At 35.9% G+C, this 24,379-nt stretch overlaps 1 non-coding gene across 1 annotated transcript; it reads left to right on the top strand.

Moving 5' to 3' along the window:
* The first annotated feature begins 23,991 nt into the window (after positions 1 to 23,991).
* Positions 23,992 to 24,096, top strand: LOC126938223 (U6 spliceosomal RNA). The gene has a single exon (XR_007720034.1). It is a non-coding gene; the product is annotated as a U6 spliceosomal RNA (small nuclear RNA).
* Positions 24,097 to 24,379: the final 283 nt, after the last annotated feature.

Raw genomic sequence — 24,379 nt, 5'->3', positions numbered from 1 at the left:
TCGGTTCCTCTGCTGCTCGGTTCCTCTGCTGCTTTTGATGTTCAGCTGTTTGTGTGTGTGTCCACTAAGGTCTAGGGTTTTCCCCCTCTTTGATCTTGAAATTACATATGTTTTTATTTCTCCTCGATAGGAGTTGATGTCTTTTGATACCTCACCACCGACCTCATTTTTACCTCATTTGCTAGGTCTTAGCACTTTGCTAGTACTCTTAAAAAGTAATTCAATTGACTCATTTCAGTGCTAATATCTTGTTATAGACACAGTCTATATATGTGGTAACTATACTGAAATCTAATATACAATTTTACCTATCTTTAATAAACTATTAGGTTATTTTTTTGTAATGCTATCATCTTAGTATTAGCTGCTAAGCATCTTATGTGACCAGATATCAATAAATTATTTCTCTTCTCTGCTCATGGGGAGGGGGGAGGGGGGAGGGATTGCATTGGGAGTTATACCTGATGTAAATGACGATTGATGGGTGCAGCACAGCAACATGGCACAAGTATACATATGTAACAAACCTGCACGTTATGCACATGTACCCTACAACTTAAAGTATAATAATAATAAATTAAAAAAAAAAAAAAAAAAAAAGAAGTTTCAAATTAGAAACACATTTGAGTGATGAAGCTAGAGCTATTTTACAAAGTTGACTGCTATTATTGGATTGATGAATTTTAAGATGTGGATATATGTGAGAAACTCACCCAACAGATTTCACTGGTTTCTAGGTAAAAAATTGATGTCAAATAAGGAAAGGAGGTAGGAGTAGTAGTAATTGAATATTATAAGGAATTTTCTCTGTCTCTCATTTTGTTTCCAGATAGCCTTTATCTTTTAAATTAAACTCATGTATAAAATCATATATTAGCTCCAGAATTATTGAAATATACACTCATAATTTCCATGAGTTGTCAAAATTTTTGTGATTTCTAAGCCTTAGCCTTTTCAATTTGTATTTTAAATTCTAGGATAATGATTGGTGAATATATTTGTATCTTGTTAAAAAAAAAACCAGATACTCTAAAAAGAACAACTGTTAGATATGTTGATGAAAACTATTATGTCTTTAGAAGGCATTGGTTAAATATGAAAAACAACCTGGAAAGAAAAAAGACATCTTTCATTTTAGAAATCAGCTTTTATTTAACGAAACAAAATATTGTATTTTAACATCACTTCTATTGGCACATCTTGGGATAAAAAAACCAAACATGACATATGTTTGTTTTCATTTACTTCATTTATTCAAATAATCTTTCATATTCCACAAAAATATGTAGTATATTTCTTCAAAAGATTCTATGTTAGGTAGAATTGTCTCCTAGAATTTTGATTTTTTTTTTTCTCTTATGATTGTCAGTTAAATATCCTAACAGATTTTCATCGGTGTATAAGGAAGTTTTAAATTTGTGTTACAATTTACCTTGAATAAAACTTTGTGAGTGAAATCCCTAAGTTTATCAACAAAGGGACCACTTAAAGATCTCTGAACCTCCTCTCTTCAGTCTTCCCCTCTCTGAATCCTCAGCAACTCCTCCCAAACTCAATTGTCTGTCCCTTTCTCTGTCTTTAATGTATTGGTGTCTGAAAAGGGCTTCCAGCAGGGCGAGGTGGCTCACACCTGTAATTCCACCACTTTGGGAGGCCTAGGCAGGTGAATCGCTCGAGGTCAGGTGTTTGAGACCAGCCTGGCCAAGAGGGTGAAACTCAGTCTGTCTCTACTAAAAATACACACACAAAAAATACAAAAATTAGTCAGGAGCGGTGGTACACCACTGGGGAGGCTGAGGTACAAGAGAATCGCTTGAACCTGGGAGGCGGTGGTTGCAGTGAGCAGAGATGATGCCACTGCTCTCCAGCCTGGGCGACAAAGTGAGACTCAGTTTCAACAAAACAAAGACCTCAATAAACAAAGAAAAAAAGGGCTTCCAGGTGCAAAGCCTCCAATATCATAAAGGATAATTTTGTTTGTTTTCTTTCTTAGGCACTACAGTTGTACTGCTATCCAGTATCTGAAAATAAATGTTTCATATATTTTATTCAGTTTTCTAGTTGTTTATGATGGGAAGGTTAGTCTGATAATTAGTTTTTCTCATGACAAGCTGTAAAACACCATGAACATTAATACTGGAAAATTTAATTTGTATAAAACTGTTTTATTACTTCTAAGAAAAAAACCAAAATGATTTTTAATTGGATTAATTTCTTTTTTAAAGTATACTGCACCATAAAAAGTGAGTTTTACTTTTTTCTTTAAAAGTTAAATATTGTAGTGCTAATAAATTACAGAATCATGTGAACTAACACTGTATTTTTATCTTGTTCTGCACTTTAAAGTGAATGGCTTTAATCTGGTATTATGTGATTGTTGGAATGTTAGTTTGAGATTAGAATTTATTTTTCTTAAGAAAATATTTTAGGAATATTAAGAGAAATTTCATTTTTTCTAATGTCCTCTCAGCATCATTTTTCTCTATTACACTACTGCTTTACTAAACCATTCTGGTATTCCTGAAATAAATTCTGCTTGATAAAAAGTCACTTACTATTTTTTAATAACTAAGAGCTAGTATTTTATTTTGGAATATTTGCAACTATATTCACAACTGAAATGAGCTCATATTTTTATAATGATACATGGTTGTGGAATAGAGTTACATTGTTTTGCAAAATGGGTAGTGGAATTGTCCATTTGTCTATCCTTTACTTTTACAAAATTTATATGGAAATAATAGAATAATTTATTTCTTTGGAAGAGTTTTGGCTGGGTGTGTTAACTCATGCTTGTAATCCCAGCAGATTGCTTGAGCCCAGGAGTTCAAAACGAACCTGGGAAACATAGCAAAACCCCATCTCTACAAAAAGTACAAGATTTATACTGGCATGGTGGAGTATGACTGTAGTTCCAACTACTTGGCAGGCTGAGGTAGGGGTATCGCTTTAGCTGGGAAGGCTGAGGTTGAGGTTGCAGTGAGCCGAGATTGTGCCACTGCATTCCATCCTGGGTAACAGAACAAGACCCTGTCTCAAAAACAAAATGCATTTTGACACACATATACACTTGTGAAATCATCACCACAATTAAGATAGCATCCACACATCATCTTGTTCATTTGCAATCCCTCACTTTCTCTCTTCCTCCTTCTCTGCAGGCAACCCTTGGTCTCCTTTCTGTTACTATGGATTAGCTTGTGCTTTCTAAAGTTTTACATAAATATTACTATGCATTTTAAATTACTTTTAACACAACATAGTTATTTTGAGATTTATCCATGTTGTCCATATTTTATTGTTTTCATTGCTGATTAGTAGTATTTCATTCCATAGATATATTACAATTAGTATTACTGAAAGAATTTTGTTTTGTTGAGTTTTTGGCTATTTATTATGAAAAAGCTTCTGTGAATATATGTATGCAAGTTGGTGTGTGGGCATATGCTGTCATTTCTCTCCGGTGAATACTTAAGACTAGAGTGCTGGGTCATAGCATAGGTGTATGTTTAACTTTTACATTGACTTCTAACCTGTTTTTACAAAGTGGTTGTATTGATTTAGATTTCCATCAGCAGCGTATAAGAATTGCAGTTGTTCCAGGTCCTTGCTAACACTTGCAAGGGTGTGTGTGGGATGTTTGTGGTAGCATCTGATTGTGGTTTTCATTTGCATTTACTGGATAATTTTTTATAGGTGTGTTGCTCACTCCTATTCCTCTTTTGTTGAAGCATTTGTTAGATGTTTTGAAAACTTTTATTTTTTTTCCTAATAATTGAGTTGAAGAGTTTGTTTTTTAAATGAAAGTTCTTTGTTGGATATATGTTTAGCAAAGATTGTTTCCCAGTCTGTGACTTGTCTTATCATTTTTGTAATAGTTATCTTTGAGAATTGTTTTTTGATGAAGTTTAATGTGTTGATTTTTTATAGTTTGTTTTAGATTTTTTTTTTTTTTTTTTTTTTTTTTTTTTTATTTTAGATGAAGTTGAAGGACAACTCTTGTTGTCCAGGCTGGAGTACAATGGCACAATCTTTGCTCACTGCAACCTTCGCCTCCCAGGTTCAAGCAGTTCTCCTGCATCAGCCTCCCAAATAGCTGTGATTACAATCATGTGCCATGACACTCGAGTAATTTTGTATTTTTTAGTAGAAATGGGGTTTCTCCATGTTGGTCAGGCTGGTCTCGAACTCCTGATCTCAGGTGATCCATAGGCCTTGACCTCCCAAAGTGCTAAGATTACAGGTGTGAGTTTTAGTTTTTTTAATAATTTTTTTTTAGCTGCCTCCTGGGCTCAAGCGATTCTCCTGCCTCACCTGCCAGACTAGCTCAGACTACAGGTGTACACCACCATGCTCAGCCAATTTTTTGTGTTTTTTTTTTTTTTTTTTGTATTTTAAAGACAGGGTTTCACCATGTTGCCCAGGCTAGTCTCAAACTCCTGAGCTCAGACAATCTGAATTCCTTGGCCTCCCAAAGTGCTAGGATTACAGGAATGAGCCACTGCCTCTGGCTGTTTGTTTGTTTTTTACATATAGTTGTTAAAATGATTATCTTTACCCATTAAAACAGCCTTTTAGGGTTTATTTTTTCCTGGATTTTGGCAAGTTTCCTCACAGAACTTAAGTTTCCTTAAGTACTCAAGCTCAGTACTCAGCTTGAGACTAATGGGGAACTCTCCTGGGTGCTCTCTCCCTCTTCATTCGAGCTAGATCTATAGATTTCTCATTTCTGGTACTCTGCTCAGCAAACTGAGGCCATTTTGGCCAACCCAAATTCTTAACACTTTTTTTAAATTTTCAGGCTCTGTTTGGGTTTCCTTTGCCTGCACCCCATCCTGGAAATGCTCCAGGAAGTGAGCTGAAACCATGATGGGACTCACCACGTTTGTTTTCTTCTCATACGAGTTACACTTCTGCATTTCCTCCTGTCCAATATCTGCAAATTATTGCTTCACATATTTTGTTTAGTTTGCTTTTAGTAGTTTAGTTGGGAAGGGTCAGTGTTACTCCATCGTGGCAGAAAACAGAATTGACCTAAAAAACAAAATTCATTATCAAATTGGTTTTATACCTAATGTTAAGACAATAACTTTACTAGATAATTTATAGATAATAACACTTCTAAATTCTTCCATGATTACTTGTGTTAAAGTGTGTCCTCAGCCAAAAGACAAAATGGACTCCCTATGGCTAACTGAAGTGCTCAAAGTTCAAACAGAAGTAGGCAGCCATAGCGAGGTGAGGGACTTCTCATGTACTCTGTTCTCAGAAAGATGTAAAAGTGTTACAGGATCTCCCTTTGCACAGTCAAGCCAAACCACTTCCTTTTGTCTGCAGCAAGATAAACTACAGCCAGAAACACCTCCTCACTCCCACACACAGGACCTTTGACAGAAACATCTTATACTGACTTATGGTTTGGGGCTTAGAAACCAGGTTATCAGAGCCTGACTATTTAGAAAAATTTGAGCAGAACACATTTGAATTCTTCGTTTGTATGAATGCACCTGGTTGGGAATGAAGGGAAGAACTTCCCTTATTTAACCCAGACCTTTCCTTTGTTCTTTGGAGAGCACACTTTCACTTGTACTGAAGACTGTTTCTTCCCAATCTGCAGATTAGTTTTTATAGAAACTAAAGCTCTACCTTTTTCCTCCACAGATCTCATGGTCTTTTCTTAACATTTCTTGGTGATGAGGATGGGATTTGAAGTGGCACCCTAGCTTCTTCCCAACACTCCTGGACCAATGCATTTGCACCTGCAAGAACCTCTTGAGCTCACTTATCTTCCTGGCTGCACTGGGGAGAAAAGAGGTAAGGCCCCTTGGACCCAAGATCTTCTGATCTTAGGATGAGGTTTCTGGCACTTTATTTTTTTAGTGATTCTTCCCACCCGGTCCCACAGGTTACCCATTGGTGGAGTATACCCATACTTTGTTGTGTACACTCACACCCTGGGGTACTCTCATGCTTTCTAGGGTATGCTCACACTTCAGTTTTGCAAGGACACTTGCTCTTCAGTTGCACTCAAAGGGACTGCCTTCATAAGGTGAGTCTATTCCTGGGAGTACATTTTTTTTTTTCAGGGGATTTTTGGGATTGCCTCTTCCAACTCTCTTCAGGAAACATCTGTAAACATTTATTCTAAACCTAGAAAATTATACTCTTCGCTTTCCATGAAGAGGCAGCTGGATCAAGTTGCAATTAAAATAAATCTCAAATTGTCTGCTTTGAGTGCCCTGAAGGACTGACAAAATAGCAATCCATCCTGTGGTCTATTGGCTAAAATTCTGTGCTTTCCTGGCTGTGGCACAGGTTGGATTTCTGATCAAGCAATCAAACCCATTTTTTAAAACTGTTTGTATGACTCTTGACCTTTTCAAAAAAACAAAACAAAACAAAACAAAACAAAAAAAAAACAAAAAAAAACTGTATGACTCTGGACCTTTTGGTTTTGGTGTACCCTTTTGTTATTGATCCTTTCCCTTTCCAGTGGAAACTTTTGACTTCCAGTCTTCTCCATCTGAGGTGCATGTGGGGTTTTGGGGTCTTTAAGTATAGGTGCTCTGCTAAGAAGCAGCTGGGCCCTAAACAATATGGCTGGACAGTCGTGAGTTATATCCCTTTGAAACTACTAAAAGACTTTTTTCTCTTTGAACTCCCTTTGGGTGGTTCTAGATCTTGTAAGGACTACTTTATACATCTTTGGAGATGCCTAGTTCATCTTTAGTTTTGTCATAATGTTGGTTAAGATGATTCACTTGAAAAGATACTTTTGTTTTTTTAAAAAAAAGCTAGATAAAGTATTTATAAAATATAGGGCCAGGCATGATGGCTTGTGCCTGTAATCCCAGCACTTTGGGAGGCCGAGGCAGGTGGATCACGAGGTCAGGAGCTTTTGGACAGCCTGGCCAACATGGTGAAACCTCGTTTCTACTAAAAATATAAAAATCAGCCAGGTGTGGTGGCAGGCGCCTGTAGTCCCAGCTACTCAGGAGGTTGACGCAGGAGAATCACTTGAACCCGGAAGGCGGAGGTTGCAGTGAGCTGAGATTGTGACACTGCACTCCAGCCTAGGCAGCAGAGTGAGACTTCATCTCAGATATTTATATACATATTTATTTATATATATAAACACACACATATATAAATACATATGTATATATTTATATATAAATACGTGTGTGTATATATATGTGTGTTGTGTGTGTATATATATGTATATATAGGCCCGCAGCTAAAATAGGCTTACTTCTTTTGCTGAGCTATCCATGCTAAGTCCAGACAGAAAAAATTCTTTCTTCACCCTGTTAAAGGGCCACACCCTGAAATCAGTAATATAATCAAGAAATAAACCAAGTTTAAAACACCCGCTATCTGACTAAATTGGTCTCCCGTACTTTCTGGAATTTAGCTGGCTGTTTGGAAAGTCTTGGTAAGAAACATTTTCATCCATAAAAGTAATCCCCATCTGCAAGGACGTCTCCCTCCCTGCACCTAAAGAACTAGAAACTTTTAACATGGAGAATATATTGTTTTCATGTTTACATAAAATGCCTTAACTTTGTTTAAGATAGTTTTTCTGGCAATCTTGTCTTGATTTGACCTTTCCCTTGATTGTCTCAGCAAATAATGTGTTTGGATCTAAGGTTTGTACCTTCGAAATGTAAAATTTCGCTTAAGAAATCATGTTTTTGGAAATACAATTTTTGGGTTACCTTGCTCCACAAGGAGAAAAAAAGCTACATGAAAACTGGCAAATGAAAAATCTTGTAAAGCTATATGATCTGCTTCTTTGTACCTGCATGTCTATATATTTATATGTGTTTTGTGTATGTGATATTTCACTACTGAAATATATGAAAGAACTCTAATTGGCTTAAAGATAATGTAAACACTTAAATATTTCATCAGAAAAATAGAAACTAACTCAAATGCCTTTAAGCTCAAATGACTTTAGTGATCTTTGATAAAAAGAACTACTTTAAATGAGAATGTTCTCAAAATTGTCAGTATTATTCAGGCATTTTTGCCTGGACTTACTTGTTATACAAGTTTAGGCTGTTTTTGATAGATGTTTTAAGGTCATAAAACAGTTGTTCCTGTACTATTTTTGGTACTTCCTTATCTGTGAATTAAAGCTACAAAGGATAGCTGCTAGGCTCCTACTGAGTTTGTCTTTGAATAAGCCCATGAACTTGGGGGCCTAGACAAGTGGCCATGTTAGGACCTGGGGACATGTCCGATGTGCCTGGACAACCAGCGTCAAGCCAAATATGGCCCAATCATCCCTGACCCAGCTTTACTTCCTGAGCATGCTAAGAGGGGTTGGGTCCTACAGGTATCATCTTCATAGATGATAGATCTGTCCTCTATCCTAAGCTCTAAGCCTGGTATGTAAATTCAGGATGCTGACTGGACCTGCCCTTCATTATCATCTGTGGGTGCCAGGTGGTACATGAGTCTCAGGACAATTGGAGATGGAATTAGAAAAATTACTCATGTCATAGTTTCAAAATTATTTTTAGTAATTTAAAATCTTAAAGTATGTTATATCAAATTTTAAATATTGGAACACTAATTATTAAATACAACATTAAGTTTATTTTGACATCTTATTCTTATATGGTATAGAAAAGTTAAATATATTTATAACTTAATATTTATAACTGTTAATAAAAAGTTGAAGCTAAAATTCATGCAATGGTTTTAAAATTGCATTTCATATAAGTAACAAAAAACAGTTCACTTTACACAACATATTAAGGAAAGTAGGAGCCATTTTTGGTAAACCAAGTTAAAAAGAGAGAGTCATTTTTTTCTTTTACATGAGGGAGAACTTTGTGTGGTCAAAATGATGAGAGGAAGGTAAAGTACATTTTTGTCCTAAGGTAGGATGCCAAACACACACACAGAAACAACAACACAGAAGTATAAGACAAAACTAAAGGTTTGAACAAGTTGTAGAAGGTTTGTGAAAAATTAAATTTTTTGTGTGGTCAAGTTGGCTAAAATGGAAAGAAAATTATTTATAAGTTTTTCTAAAAATTGAACATTAATATCAAAAGCACATTGATGCAGGGTTAGGGTGTGTGCCCCTGTGTCAAAACAAAAGGGTTTTCTTGAAGCATTAATTTGCTCTCTAATAGAAAATTGTGAAAACTTTTTCTTTACCTTTGAGGTAACTGGCCTCAAAAACAGATTCCATTTTGTGTTTCGTCAAGATAATTTATTGTGTTTTGTACCTTTAAAATATTTTGTCACTTTGGTTTTAATTCATAGTGATCTGTGATCCTATTGCCATCAAACACTTTAAATTTGTGATGTCTGACAAGCTTCCCAAAACTACAGAAATACCCCAAAATCCAGAAGAGACATACTAAGCTTATTCATTGTGTTTAAATCATATAGGAAACACTGTCAAATAGCAAAAAGATATGTACCTTTCTTCAAGTTATATTAATTTTTTTTTTTTTTTTTCCCCAGACAGAATCTTGCTCTGTCACCAGGCTGGAGTACAGTAGCATAATCTCGGCTCACTGCAACCTCCACCTCCCAGGTTCAAGCGATTCTCCTGCCTCAGCCTCTTGAGTAGCTGGGACTACAGGTGCGTGCCACCACGCCCAGCTAATTTTTATATTTTTAGTAGAGACAGGGTTTCACCATGTTGGCCAGGATGATCTCGATCTCCTGACCTTGTGACCCGCCCACCTCGGCCTCCCAAAGTGCTGGGATTACAGGCATGAGCCACTGAGCGTGACCCTAAATGTATTATTAATATGGGTTCCAAAATTGTATGCTATTCCTAAATTCGAATTTATCTTGATATGTGTTATTTACCATAATCACAGTTATTATGTTAATGTCATATGCCACAAAAATAACCAATTATTTTTACTAATTGCATCTTTAACCATGGCTACTTTTAAATTTTTCTCGACCACAGTTATTTTCTTAAATCCTTTTCATACTAAGCCTAAGCACCTAGCTCCTCTTTAAAATTGTTTTATCTGCTTGAATAAATGTTTTACTAGTTTGCCAACATCAATTTGACTGCATACTTCCAGATCTTATCCATAGACTTACCAGATGCCACTGAATAGCAATAAGATACACTGAATTAAATCTAGTAGGTGCCTGCCCATCTTCTCACCTTTACTTGACCAAGTTGTTCAAATTGGCCACAAATCTCTCAGCCACATGAGTCCCAACAAGGGAACAGGTGGACTCAGTGCAGGTAGCCAGATCATTCTGGCAAGAGTATGGAACAAAAACATAAGCTGATTATCAACACTACCTATGACAGGTTTCCACTAAAAAGGAAGAAAGCTTACTCTGGCCAGGGGACAAAATGGACTCCCCGTGGCTAACTGAAATGCGCAAAGTTAAAACAGAACCTGGTTGCCATAGCTGGTAAAGGAGTGGTCATATACTCTCATGTTCCTGGAAAGATGTCGTAACAGGACCTCTCTTTCTACAATCAAGCCAAGCCATTTCTGTTGTCAGTGCTAAGACAAACTGTACTGTACCTGGAACCCATCTCCCCTCAAAGACAGAAGGAAAGAAACATCTAACAGAGAAACAAACACTTGTCAGAGATTTCTAGTTTTTCACTTGGAAACCACGCAATCAAGGCTTGACTGTTTCTACCAATCAGAATGAAATAAGGTTGAATTCTGTAGCTACATAAACTGACCTGATTGAGAACTACCTATTTCAGCCAAATCTTCCCTTTGTTCTTCAGAGAACACACTTTCTGTGACTCTGAAGGTTGTGCCTCTCCGATGTGCAGATTTTTTAAATAGAAAATAAAGCTTTACCTTTTTTCTTTATGTATCTCATGGTCCTTCATTATCAGTTTTGTTTTTTAACTTATGAGGCTGGTTTGGTAATCAATTTCTTTTCCTAAAAAGAAAATTAAATATGTTAATGTTCATTCACATAAAATTGTTTATATTATGTTGTTTTTTTAGGTAATTTTATCTAATTGACAGTTCTTTTTTTTTTTTTTTTTCAGTTTCTGCCTTTATCTTTATTGAGTGTTCCTCCAAAGTACTTTTTGCTTGTTTTATTGTCCCCTTCTTTATTCCTTAAATGGTATGCTGAAATTGTTATTGCTTTTTCTTATAGTGCCACCTATAGCTACAACATTTCTGATTTGATATTAATTATTGTCATTCATTATGACTGCTTTCTGATAATCTGTATGGGTACTTTTGCTGTCTAATGAGAAAGTAATTTGCAAGTGGTATACTTTTGTTTTTTTTTTTTCAGTTTTTATCAATGTTTTCTCAATTCTCAAATGTCAATAATTTTAAGATGAACCATCAATTTAATTATGGTTCTTTTGGAGGGAAATAATTATAATAAAGGTGATTCATACTCCATGTTTGACTGTAATTTTTCTTTACATTCTCTGATTAAAGAATCTTTTGAATCCTTTGACCATCAAAGTTATATATATTATCACATAAACATCAGACTTCCTTAAATCATGGCATTTAACAGGCATCCTTTTTTATAAAAAAAAACTTTTTAAATTTCAGTGCTGTATTACTAGAATATTTCAAAAGGCATTTTAAAGTAAAAATTAGCTGTCAAAATTTGGGTTTAAATTCACATGCATGTATTGTTAATTCACTATCACAAATATGACTACACTGGAAAAGTCAGACTTAAAAAGTACAAGCTAATACTCTAAAAAATACAATCAACTTTATTGTTATGCCTCTCCTTTCACCTATTCAAATAATTTTCTGGGAGCTATTTGTATTCTTCCTTTTATGTGAAATGTAGAGCAAGTCTCATGTCTTTTTTTTACCTCCTTTTAGGCAATAGAAACCACTTCTGTTAACAGTTAAGAAAAATAAGCATTCTAATGTCATAGTCTACATTTAAAATTCATTCCATGCTTCTCTTCTCCCCATACTTGTATCTACTTAAAACAAGTCTCTTGGAGTGAAAACATACAGTATTCAAATTCCCCATTCTCTAGTATTTCGGTTTCTCTCATAAGGTTAAAACTGGAAAAGTGGAGGCTGTGTCAGTGGGTAGGATCTTACTTCATGGTTTTGTTGGGGTGTTCAAGCATTGACTTCTTTGGGTTTGGCAGATGTTGAAAGTTTATGTTGGCTGATGGTTTCTTTATCAACCTCTTTCTCTTCCTCTGACTATTAAGTAAATGTATCTCCTCCAACTGGTAGCTCAAGCAGTTTTCTTGCCATCTACGCATTGGCAGTTCACCTCTAGCTTCTTTCTGCTGAGGCAGCTTCATCCCTTCAAGAAATTCTAATGGGCACCATCTAAGTCAATTCCAGGATTATTCATTCTCAGACTCAAATGAGAAATCAGTTCCTTAAGATCTTACCTCTACCCGAAGCTGCAGAGTCAGCATGTGAAATTCTGAGTGTGATTTTTTAACATCGTTTTTCCCCTCCTAAAGTAGAAGAAATACATTCCTCATCTTAGACCATGGGAATTCTATGCACTCTGAAAGTTCTTTAAAATTTCCATCTCATCTTCTCCATCAATTTCATAAGCTAGATATCTGTGGTTAGTTAAGAATCTCCACAGTAGTGTTAAGAACCTCCATGATCATGTCCTGCTTTATTGACCATCAACTTCAGTTTGAAATTCTGAGAGAAGCTGGTACATTTTTTCTTGGAGGCACAACTGAAACAGAGATAGAGTCACATTTTAGCATTTTCTTATTAATATATTACTATTAGAAATATTTAAATTGAATAGATGACTATGTTAAGAGTTATTTTAAAACCATGTATAGTTCACAGATGTATGGGAATTGATCATTATCTCATGACTTGTGCCTGTGTGGCAGTTACAAGTTTAAGACTCACCTTAATTTTAGAAAATCTAAAATACAAAAATTTGTAGAATTCAGGATTGAAAAAAGATGGCCATTTTAATTTCTATAATACTACAGTTAGACAATACAACCTAAACAATTACTCTTTTGAAATTTATTGAGGCTCTCCATATATTGCTTTCCAATAATTTTTACATTGTGACATACAAAGTAAATTGCAATGATTATATGCTACACCAAGATTAACAGAGATGAGAGTGTTCACCTACCTGCCTAGAGAGCTCAGGGAATCAATATTTGAACACATCTGTAACTTATAAGTATTAGTTAGCAAGCTCTATTTTAATGTGTGATCAGTTTCTGGAATACATTATATTGGAAATGTTCATAATTTAATATATATGTCTTAACTTTCTAAACATTCTCCAGCAGTACTTCTTTTGCCCATTTGACCCTTCAAAGAAGGAAATATGTGAAAGATTCCCATAGCTACTGAATGTAGGCCAATTTATTTATGTGTGCTAAAGGTATTTTGCTTTCTGCTTTTCAAAGCTATAGTATTTCTTAATACTGATTCTTGATTCCTAGAATTTCCCTGTAAATTTTAACATTCAGCTATAAGCTATTACATTCTCAGCGATAGCCCTTGAAACTGATTAGGAGAAATATCCATCAACTAGAGTTCCTTAACTTGGAAGTGCTGCAATAAGCGGATGATATGTGAATTGCCTACTTTGACAAAGGCAGTGTGTTTTGAGAAGTAATTTGAGAACTAGTAGAGATTTTGATATTTTTATGAATTAGTATAGTAGTTTCTTAGGGCTGCCATAATGAAATACCATGGCTTAAATAACATAATTTTATTTTCTCCCAGTGCTAGAGGCTGAAAATCCAAGATCAAGGTGTCAGTGGGTTTGGTTTCTCCTTAATTCTCTTTTTTTTTTTGCTTGCAGGTGACTGCCTTTTCACTGTGTCTTCACATGACTTTTCATCTGTGTAAGCAAATCCCTGTCTGTGTTTGTGTGTTCAGATTTTCTTTTCTTATAAGGACAGCTGTCCTTAGATTGGATTAGGGTCCACTCTAATCGGCCTCATTTTAACTTAATTACCCTTTATAGGTCCTATTTCCAAATATAGTCACATTCTGAGGTACTGGGGATTAGAGATTTAATATGAATTTTTGGGGAACACAATTCATCCCGTAACTGTGAGAAAAACATTTTAGGAGAAATAAAGTAGTCATTTGCTATTATTATCAACCATTACTAATTTTCCATCTAATAACAAGACCTTTCTCTCCTCGGAGGACCGCATTTCAAGCTTTACTTAGAGATTACCTCTATTTTCGCAAGAGTGGGCACATATCAAATATCTGGCCTATCAGAGTACCAAATCTCTCTGGCTACAATGATTTGTTCTAGGTTAACACATTATTCAAGCTAAAATAGTGTGTGTCTTCATTGTGCCTTGTTAACTAGAACCATCAGGAACGACAGTTCATTTAGAGAAATAAGTTTAGATTGTACATTGGCAATCAATATGTACACACAAAGCATTATAGATGTAACACGAAAAAAATTTACTTTTTGCTCAAGCTATAGGTTCAAAAAAGTGAGATATTCTCTAGAGAATATTTTTTATGTGATCACTCAGCAATCTACATAGGTTTCCTTCATCACCATGAAGCTACCATGCTTCCCACAACAAGGAAAATGAAAGTTAGAGGGATGTGTACTGAATTCTCCCTGCTTTAAACTGTAATTATTTCTCCTCACAGTTCATTGGATAGAAATAGTCATATGGCCCCACTGAAACTAGAGGGTTGAGGATGTTGGGGGAGCACATGACTTTTTGGTGAGAAATAAACATTTTTTTTCCACAAAGTTTATGAATAACATAAGGTAAAACTGCTATATTTCATGGTTGAATGAATAAAGCAATTTTCATTAGGACACAATGAGGTCAACATGCAAAGAAGCAAAAATATGTAGAAAGGAAAGACTGAGGCTAAAGACACTGGACCTTAGTTACTTTCTTTTAGTCTCTTAATTAGTGTTACCTTCTGAATAGAGCAGTTTTGCGAGCCAATACAAAATAATAATTATTATTATCAATATTATTTTATTGTTAGTTTAGTTTACCTCCAAAAGCAACTGGTAGAGGTCTACCTTATACAGTATATTGATATATTATTATTGTTATATTTTTAATACATTATAATTATGTTTTATGTTTTTCTGTTAAGTTTAGTTTGTGACATTTGCTTTGAATGTTTTATTCGTATATTGCAATGTTTTAAATTCAATATTTATCTTGTTTCAGGGCTTATCACCCTTTTTTTTTTTGAACATTCTCAATTTGTTATCTATCTTTTGTTTTGGTGCAACTTTCCTCATTTTCCATTTTGTGCTTCTGGTTTGGAAACAATGCTTTTATTTTTATTAATGTAGTGAACACTATAAAGTCATTTTTAAAATTAAATAACTCAACAAAGAAGAAAACGAATTTCTTGATTTTTATATCTGGAAATGAAATGGCTCTAGAGTGTTTTAATCATTTTTCAGTTTCTACATTAATTTTGTAAGGTATTTTACTCATTTAAAGTTTTGTCATTATTTTAATTTACCTCATGTTTAGCATTTATTCAGAATGACCATATTTGCAAATAACTCTACCCAGTTGTTTTTGTTTTTACTTTTTCACATCACTCCTTTTCTTGATTCATGTTCCTAAATTCAACTGTAGTGTTGTAAACTACTTCAGTATGAAAAATCTTATTTCACCTATACTCATTTAAGAAGTTTAAGGTTAAGATTTTAGGTTGGACCAGGTGCAGTGGCTCACGCCTATAATCCCAGTACTTTGGGAGGCAGAGGCAGGCAGTTCACGAGGTCAAGAGATCGAGACCATCCTGGCCATCATGGTGAAACTCTGTCTTTACTAAAAATAGAAAAATTAGCTGGGCATGGTGGTGCGCACCTGTAGTCCCAGCTACTTGGGAGGCTGAGACAAGAGAATCGTTTGAACCAGGGAAGTGGAGGTTGCTGTGAGCTGAGATCACGCCACTGCATTCCAGCCTGATGACAGAGCAAGACTGTCTCAAAAAATAAAATAAATAAATAAATTAAAGATTTTAGGCTAATGGGTATTTTTACATCATTACTTTGTGATATTTATAGTTTTCTGCTTTTTTCTAACCTTTCTCAGGTGCTAATGGGAGATTGTTATATACTATATAGCTACTCAAAGTGGTAGAATTGGAAGCCACATGAATAATGTCACAATACCATCCTGTACAGGTTAAGCACATGAGACATTCAGAGAATCCTAAGGATTTTTGGCCAAAAAGATCTAGATAGAAATTGAAGTCTGTGCAGAAAAGTTAATAAAGCAAGCCTAAGACTGCTATGTTTAGAAATGCCAGCTTGCAAGGTTAACCCTTGGGTGGCATCTGGGAACTTGGCTGGTAAACAGTTTCATACATTGATATAAAACGTACCCTAACTAATAAGAGTGGCTTACTGTGCCTAAACTATTTGTACAATGTGGTTTATGGTAAAAATGTGCTTTATTTCTGGGAGTCTAGAACTTTGGTACATGCTAGGCAGATAATACCTACATGAGCAGACCCCAATAAAAGCCTTGGTCACCGAGTCTCTAATGGGCTTCCTTGGGCAGAAAATTCCCACAGCTGTTGCTACATTTTTATTGCTGGTTGAAGTGTGTGCTGTCTGTGACTGCTCATGGGAGGAAGAAAACATGAGACCTTAAATGGACTCTTGCACATGTCTTTTTCTCTTATGATTCAGCTGTGTATCTTTACCATAGCACATTGCTGTAATAAATGTAAGAGTGTAACTATATGTAAAGGTATCACATTGTAACTCAGTATAATAACAATAATTATTTCTTATGTAAGTATTGTGCTAAACAAGCAAACAAAAAATTTCTAATTTTAATGAGGATAGTATCTTTTATCTAATAAGTTTATCATGAAGTCTACATAACATATGAACATGTTCAGTCATTTAAATAGCTATAAGTGAATTTTCTCTTCCTTTTATTTCTCACAAGCAAGTCTATGAGACTAAATAAAAAAGTAAATAAAAATGAATTGTAGGAAAAAGTTCACCTGAAATACATGGAATTTCAATCAAGTGTTACAGGTATGAAAGTGACTTTGGTGAAAAAGAAAAAAAAGTGTGTTATACACTGAGTAAGGAGGAATTCTATTTAAACAAAATATTCTTCAAAATATAAGGTTATAGTGATACAATGGAAATAGAAAAAGAGATCATATTTATTGAATCTAGGGATACAAAGGAGATAGAAATGTAATAAAGTGGCGCTCATTCTAATCCCCAATGGTCTCTTTCTACAGGGGAAAGGCACATGAAATCACCAAAAACCAAATCAGCCTCTGTCTCTAATTTCAAGGGAACTTATTGGTATTAATGGGCACAGCATACCCTCAGTAAAACAAAAATAAATTGTACACTGTGAGAATTAGGATCGCCTTAAAGATAAGTCAATATACTTTCTCATTTATCATGTAAATGATGCTATATTTCTTCAAAGATGTACAACCTATATAAACAAACTACTGATGCTATATTTGTCTTCCTTATTTATACCTACACTGAACTAGCAAGCATTTTTTTAAGGCATCTGTGGGGCTGAGTATTAACATTTGCTTAAACCAGTAAATGGATTAATTATGTAGTTTTTGTTGCCTAATGGTTGGCCGCTGTCAATATATTCTTCTGTCTCTATTGCTTGAGTATTGAAGATAGACTTATTTTGGATTCCTGACTTAATGTGGGGAGGTCTCACATTAGTTTCTCCAATTTTGCTAAGTTGAAATCCTACTCCGTAGTGGGATTGCTATCCAGGGAACTGTTAGGACTAAGGATTCAGAACACTTCCAGAGCAGCTCTGGCTTTGGTGTGCCCTTTTCCATTCGAGTTCAAGTTGCCAGGTTTTTAGTACCATTTTTGTTTTGCTTTAGGTTTGTTGAAAATTTTTGTTGTGGTGGTTGCTGTTGTTCATTGAAGACTTGCTTTATTTTTGTGAGAGCTCAACAGTAGTTTTAGAAATGCATTCCTTCTAACTAAAATAGTATTTGCATGTTTTACGGTAGGGGATTGTATCAGAGTATCTACCCTTTGTAAATTGGATTTGAATAGTCAGTAGAACTTTAAAAAACTTGATTATGTTGTAGTCAAACTTATTTTTAAAAAAATTTACAATAAAATCTCCATTAAATACTGATGAAGCCCACCTTACTTTTAAATTTAATTTTCAGATTTTCAGAATAATATATGAACGGTTTTAGAATCAAACATTTCTATTAAACTGATAAAAATAAAAAGTAAAGCATTAAAAACAGTGTCTCATCACCACTTATTTCTCAACTCATGCTTCTCAGAGGTAACCAAACTATTTAAACTTTTAGCTTTTCCATTCATTATTAACCTCCACACCTTAAAATACTATTTGTATCATTATTTCATGATTTATTAATTGCATAAATTAAACGACCTCTTACTATGGATGGTAAGGAATAGACTTTCACAATAAGCTCTATTTTCAACAATCAGGTTAAAGTTTTACTTTTGATTAAAACTATGTTCTGTATTTTCATTATTCTGATTTTATAACTATTTTTTTGAGTACCTTAGATTTTATAAGTGTGTTTGCTGCCCTGGCACTTTAAATAAATAATTGTTTTTATCATTGGTGTTCTGAATTGTTATACTGAAGCACAAGAGGTGATCAGGTTTGTGGATGGATTTTTAAAACAGATAATTCTGCTAAAGTTAAAGGAGAAACAAAAGAAGGATGTGGCTTGACATGTAAATTCCATAGGGAAGGAAGATGATGAAGCAGCTCTTGATGCAGGAGAAAGCAAGAAAAGAAAGAAGGTGTCGTTTTGATAAAGGTTCACCATTTGGATAGGCGAGAATTAGATCTCATGAGCCAAGGCTAATCGATTAGAATGAGCACTAGAATGGGTGAAAATAAAAAAATGATAGAATGCTTAATTTCAACATTTTATATTCTTTATAAAGAACCTGTTGTATGCCTATCTAATATGGTGATATAATACACACACATATGTGTGTGTGTTGTGTGTATAAACATATACTATCAACAATATAATCTTACTGTTTTTAAAACCGATGAAAGGCCAATACAATTTTAATAACAAGTTCAAAAATAGATGAAGAAAATCAGGAAACTCTTCATTAATGGAAATACCTTTGGAGTGATTGAAAGAAATATTTTTTTTGTTTCATTTTTTTTTGTTTGTTTTCTCCAGTTTCATTGGGTGTTTTGTGTGTGTTTGTTTTTATTTTTGTTTTGTGGCATATAACTCGAAATGCTGCCCAAACAGGATCAATTATGTTGAACAGAGGATATTTTCACCTGCCAATAATGGAATTGCTTGCACATCAAGATGGGAAATGGGGAAACTCAAATTGCTTTGTATGATAAAGTGAGAAGAATCTAAACCATTAAATAAGGACAGGGATCTGGGGGAGAGAGGAGGTGGGAGTCAGGGAGGTGAGGAATGGAAGGAGGACAGATAATAGCCCTCAGAGATACAGCAGTGCTAAACAAGTCAAGAGAAAACAAACACAAAGATATTTGTAAAATATTTGTGCGGAGATACACTACTCACTAATCACTCTCATTGTCACTCCTAAGGTATCTTTAGAAAAGCAACAATTTTTCTTTAATAAACATTGGATCTTCTAGACAAACTGTAGAGAAGCAGGGGTCTGTATCTGAGTGGTTCTGAAACACTTCAATATTTTTACATTTCAACCACAAACATATTTGTCTGCCCTTATATTTTTGTCATAAATATACATGTAGCATAAAATTTCCCATTATCACAATTTTTCAGTGGCATTAATTATATTCAGAATGTTGTGCAACCATCACCACTATCTGTTTCCAAAGATTTTTATCACCCCAAACAGAAACTCTGCACACATTAAGCAATAATTCCTCAATCCCTTCCTCCACCGTCTCCTGGTAACTTCTGATCTATTGCCAAAACAGTGTGATTTTGCTCCCCAGAAAATATTTGACAATGTCTTGAGACTCTGTTCATTGTCACAGTGAGGGAATAGGGACATGCTACTGTTATCTTATTCCTGCAGGTACCAGTATGCTCCATCTATTAGGATGCTGCTTCCTGAGGTCAAACCTTGAACTCTAACATTCAATCAGAGCCTTCCAAAGCTCCATCGTCATTCTCCCTATCAGCTCCAACAGAAAGAACATGACCCAGAGTCACCTCATAAAAGGGGATCAGTGGAAAAACTGTGTATACACTCTCTTATCCTACAGGCATACTGAATTTCCTAAATATTATCATCCCTAACTAGTAGATCACTGTGGGTGAGATTTAATCTGGAGCCTTCTGCCACACCCACATGGATGGTCTGTGAGATGAGTAAGATTCTGTGCCCTGTTGAAAAAAGGACTGATGACCAAGAATCAGTTGATAATCCCTTCCAGCAAACCATTAAAATATTTTTGCATTATTCAAAGATTAAAACAGTAGAAATTATGTTATCCTTTTAAAAATAAGTAGGCATTTATTTATAGTTATTGTTATATATCCATTTATCCATTTAACTGTAATCTATTTCAATTCCACTGAGGTTCGCCAAAAATCACCTTTCCTGGCTGGCCTCCTCTTTGTCATCCATCTCACTGAGTGCTTTGGCTTGTCCATTTCAGCCTCATCAAAGAAGGGAGACATCTTCAACTTCAGCTTGCCTATCAAGGAGTTGATAGAAATGGCTTTAGGTGTTCCTACTATAGTCAAAGTATCCTTGGAAAATTTTAAGGACAAACACTCAACTTCTCCTTAATAATTAGTAACCTGGAAAATCGCAATAAGGTCTTGTGTGTGGTCTAGGGACTTCAGTGAGCAAAGAATGCAATGCCACACACCACTCACATGCTGATTGAGCTAGATGCAGGACCCTCATGCTTTAAAAAACAGCCTCTTGATGGCATAATTCTTCATTTGGACACAGAGCCCCAGCCCAAGCCCCAGCTGCAGGCCTACCCATTACATTACTTCTAGCCCTAGAATGCTTGGCTGCTAGTCTCCGCGTCTCATCCCCAGAGTAAGTTTACCTGGGCTGTGGAAGCTTCCCTGGTGTTGGGTGCTGATAGGAAAGCCAGAAAGAATAGGCTGTGCCAGTAGGAGCATCGTAAGCTTCAGGCTACAACGAAATCTAGAAAAGGCTTGTAGGTGTTTTTTTTTGTTTTTTTTTTGTTTTTTTGTTTTTTGTTTTTTGTTTTTTTTGAGACAGAGTCTTGCTCTGTTGCCCAGGCTGGAGTGCAGTGGCCGGATCTTGGCTCACTGCAAGCTCCGCCTCTTGGGTTCAGGCCATTCTCCTACCTCAGCCTCCCGAGTAGCTGGGGCTACAGGCGCCCACCACCATGCCCGGCTAATTTTTTTTTTTTTTTTTTTTTTAAGTAAAGACGGGGTTTCACCGTGTTAGCCAGGATGGTCTCGATCTCCTGACCTCGTGATCCACCCGCCTCGGCCTCCCAAAGTGCTGGGATTACAGGCATGATCCACCGTGCCTGGCCGGCTTGTAGTTTTAATAGCTGAGAAAGAGGTTGCTAGGTATCTCAAGGCAGGAAAGCATATCCGTGGACAGAAAGGACTGTAGAATAGCCACATCAGAGGGAAGGGTCACTGTGCCTAGTTCAGTGAATGGCCTGAGACAATTGGAAGCAAGACCTCATTAGTCCTGCCACAGTACACACAGGTTCCTTTTCAAAAGGAAAAAGGGAAGCAAAGAAAAGGAGGTGTTTTCAGTGGCTTTGTCCTCAGAACAAAGGCAAGAGGCAGGAAGGTCTGTTGTAAACAGACGAATCAGTACCAGCCCCTGTGCTAAGTCCAGGCCCAGAGGAAATTGGGGCTGATATTGTAGACTCAGGATCCCGCAGCTCAGGGGCGCATGCAAGGCTCTGACCTGATTTTAGAAGAATCATAGAGGCTTAGGCGGAGATACCTACCATGCCTGAACAGACGCAAGGAAAAACTCCATCTCCAGGCAGAGATTTTAAATGAGAATTCCTGATTTGACATGGCTCCCTCCTATCCAGATGAAAGAAAAGTTCAGAAAAGTACAGCATCACATTACCATCAACGATCAGAATGCAGGTTCTGAGGGCTAGAGTAATCTCAGCAGGGACAAGGGCTTCTGAAACCATAAGATATGTTCCGTATGTAAATCACCAGATGCAATGATCAGCCCATCTGTCAGATTTACTCCTCTCCCACAATCTCCTGGTTTGCTTCTGCAGGAGCCAAGATCTCCAACCTTGGACTGGAGAAGCTGGGTTACTCAGGCTACTTTTCCCACTCGGCCAGGTTTTGTTTTGGGAGGTATTTTGCAAGTAAGTCTGAAATTCAGTAAGGAAAATCTCTAGCATCAAGATTTTTTTTTTTTTTTTTTTTTCTAGAAAATGTAGAGATGACTCTGGAAGTTAACAGTGGTTGACTATTGTTTTTCATAGTTTTAAAGTCATTGAGATTTGTGCTAATTTGTTATACAGCAAACAACTATTACACCAAACACCCAAACAATTAAAACAAATCAAAACAAAACAACAGCTCATCCTTCTTCATTCCACAACTCCTCTACATTTTGTATTTGTTAGTATAATGGGAGATGCTTACTCAATTTATAATTCTTAAATAGTACTTTTTGAGTGGGCTGTGAGTCAGCCTTCATTCATTCTGTTAAATTGTGTCCAGCATGAACCACATTTGACAGCTGATTTGATTTGGCTGTGTCATCCAAATCTCATCTTGAATTGTAGTTCCCATAATCCCCACATAACCTAGGAGGGACCTGATGGGAGGTAATTGAATCATGGGGTGGTTACCCTCATGCTGTTCTCGTGATAGTGATAGTAAGTGTGTTCTTACAAGATCCGATGATTTTTTTTTTTTTTTTGAGACGGAGTCTCGCTCTGTCGCCCAGGCTGGAGTGCAGTGGCGGGATGTAAGCTCACTGCAAGCTCCGCCTCCCGGGTTCACGCCATTCTCCTGCCTCAGCCTCAGGAGTAGCTGAGACTACAGGCACCCGCCACCTCGCCCGGCTAGCTTTTTGTATTTTTTAGTAGAGACTGGGTTTCACCGTGTTAGCCAGGATGGTCTCAATCTCCTGACCTCGTGATCCGCCCGTCTTGGCCTCCCAAAGTGCTGGGATTACAGGCTTAAGCCACCGCACCCGGCTGATCCAATGGTTTTATAAGGGGCTTTTCCCTCTTTGCTTGGCACTTCTCCTTGCTGCCACCATGTAAAGAAGAACGTGTTTGTTTCCCCTTCTACCATGATTGTAAGTTTTCTGAGACCTCCCCAGCCATGTTGAATTGTGAGTCAATTAAACTTCTTTCCTTTATAAATTACCCAGTCTCACGTATGTCTTTATTTGCAGCATGAGAACAGACTAATACAGCACCAATGCCTCAAAGTATTGACAGATTATTAATAGTTTTATATAGTAACTGTGAAATTCTTAGTTTTTCTCATTTTGCTCAAATTTGTTTGAATAGATTATTGAAGGTTTTAGGCTTTTAAGATGAACAGATGGTTGGACAATGTGCTAGAAGGTATTTGTCCCTGAGTAAAGGAAGAGTCATTCTTAAAGAACTTCAATTAATCCTGATATAACATTCATTTGTGTGTGTGTGTGTGTGTGTGTGTGTGTGTTTAGTGATAACACTTGAGGCCTACTGTCAGCAAATTTCACATGCCCAATACATTATTATTAACTGCAGTCACGATGCTGTTCATTAAGTCTCTAGTACTTATTCGTCTTATAATTAAAGGATTGCAGTATTTTACCAATATATTCCCTTTTCCTGAAGCCCAGACCCTGGTAACTATCACTCTACTCTCTGTTGCTATGAGCTTAGCATTTTGGTTTTTAGATTCTACATAAAAGTGAGATCTTGCAGTATTTGTCTTCCTGTTTCTGGCGTATTTTCACTTAGCATAATGTCTTCAAGGTTCATGCTAAGTTTGCAAATAGTGAAACTTCTTCTTTTTAAGGCTGAATAATTATGTACTTTCATTGTATGTGTATACACACACATGTACACACACATTTATAGTGCTTACTTCGGCAGCACATGTACTAAAATTGGAAAAATACAGAGAAGATTAGCATGGCTCCTGAGCAAGAATGACACTAATTAGTGAAGCATTCCATATTTCTTTTTAAAAAATCTGTTTAAAAAATTTTAAAGTATATGCAAAGCACATTTTCTTTATCCACCCATCTGTCGGCAGATAAGCACTTAGATTGTTCTCCTATCTTGGCCATTGTGAATAATGTTGCAATAAACATGGGAGTGCAGATATTTCCTCTAGATCCTGACTTTAATTTTTTTGGAATATATACCCAGAAGTGAGATTACTGGATCATATGGCACTTCTATTTTAATTTTTTGAAAACTTCCGTACTGTTATTTTTTTTATTTTAATTTCAATAGGTTTTT

The sequence above is a fragment of the Macaca thibetana genome, chromosome 15 (genome assembly GCF_024542745.1).
Source record: "Macaca thibetana thibetana isolate TM-01 chromosome 15, ASM2454274v1, whole genome shotgun sequence".
Classification (NCBI taxonomy): Eukaryota; Metazoa; Chordata; class Mammalia; order Primates; family Cercopithecidae; genus Macaca; species Macaca thibetana.
This window is presented reverse-complemented; position numbering and strand designations above follow the sequence as displayed.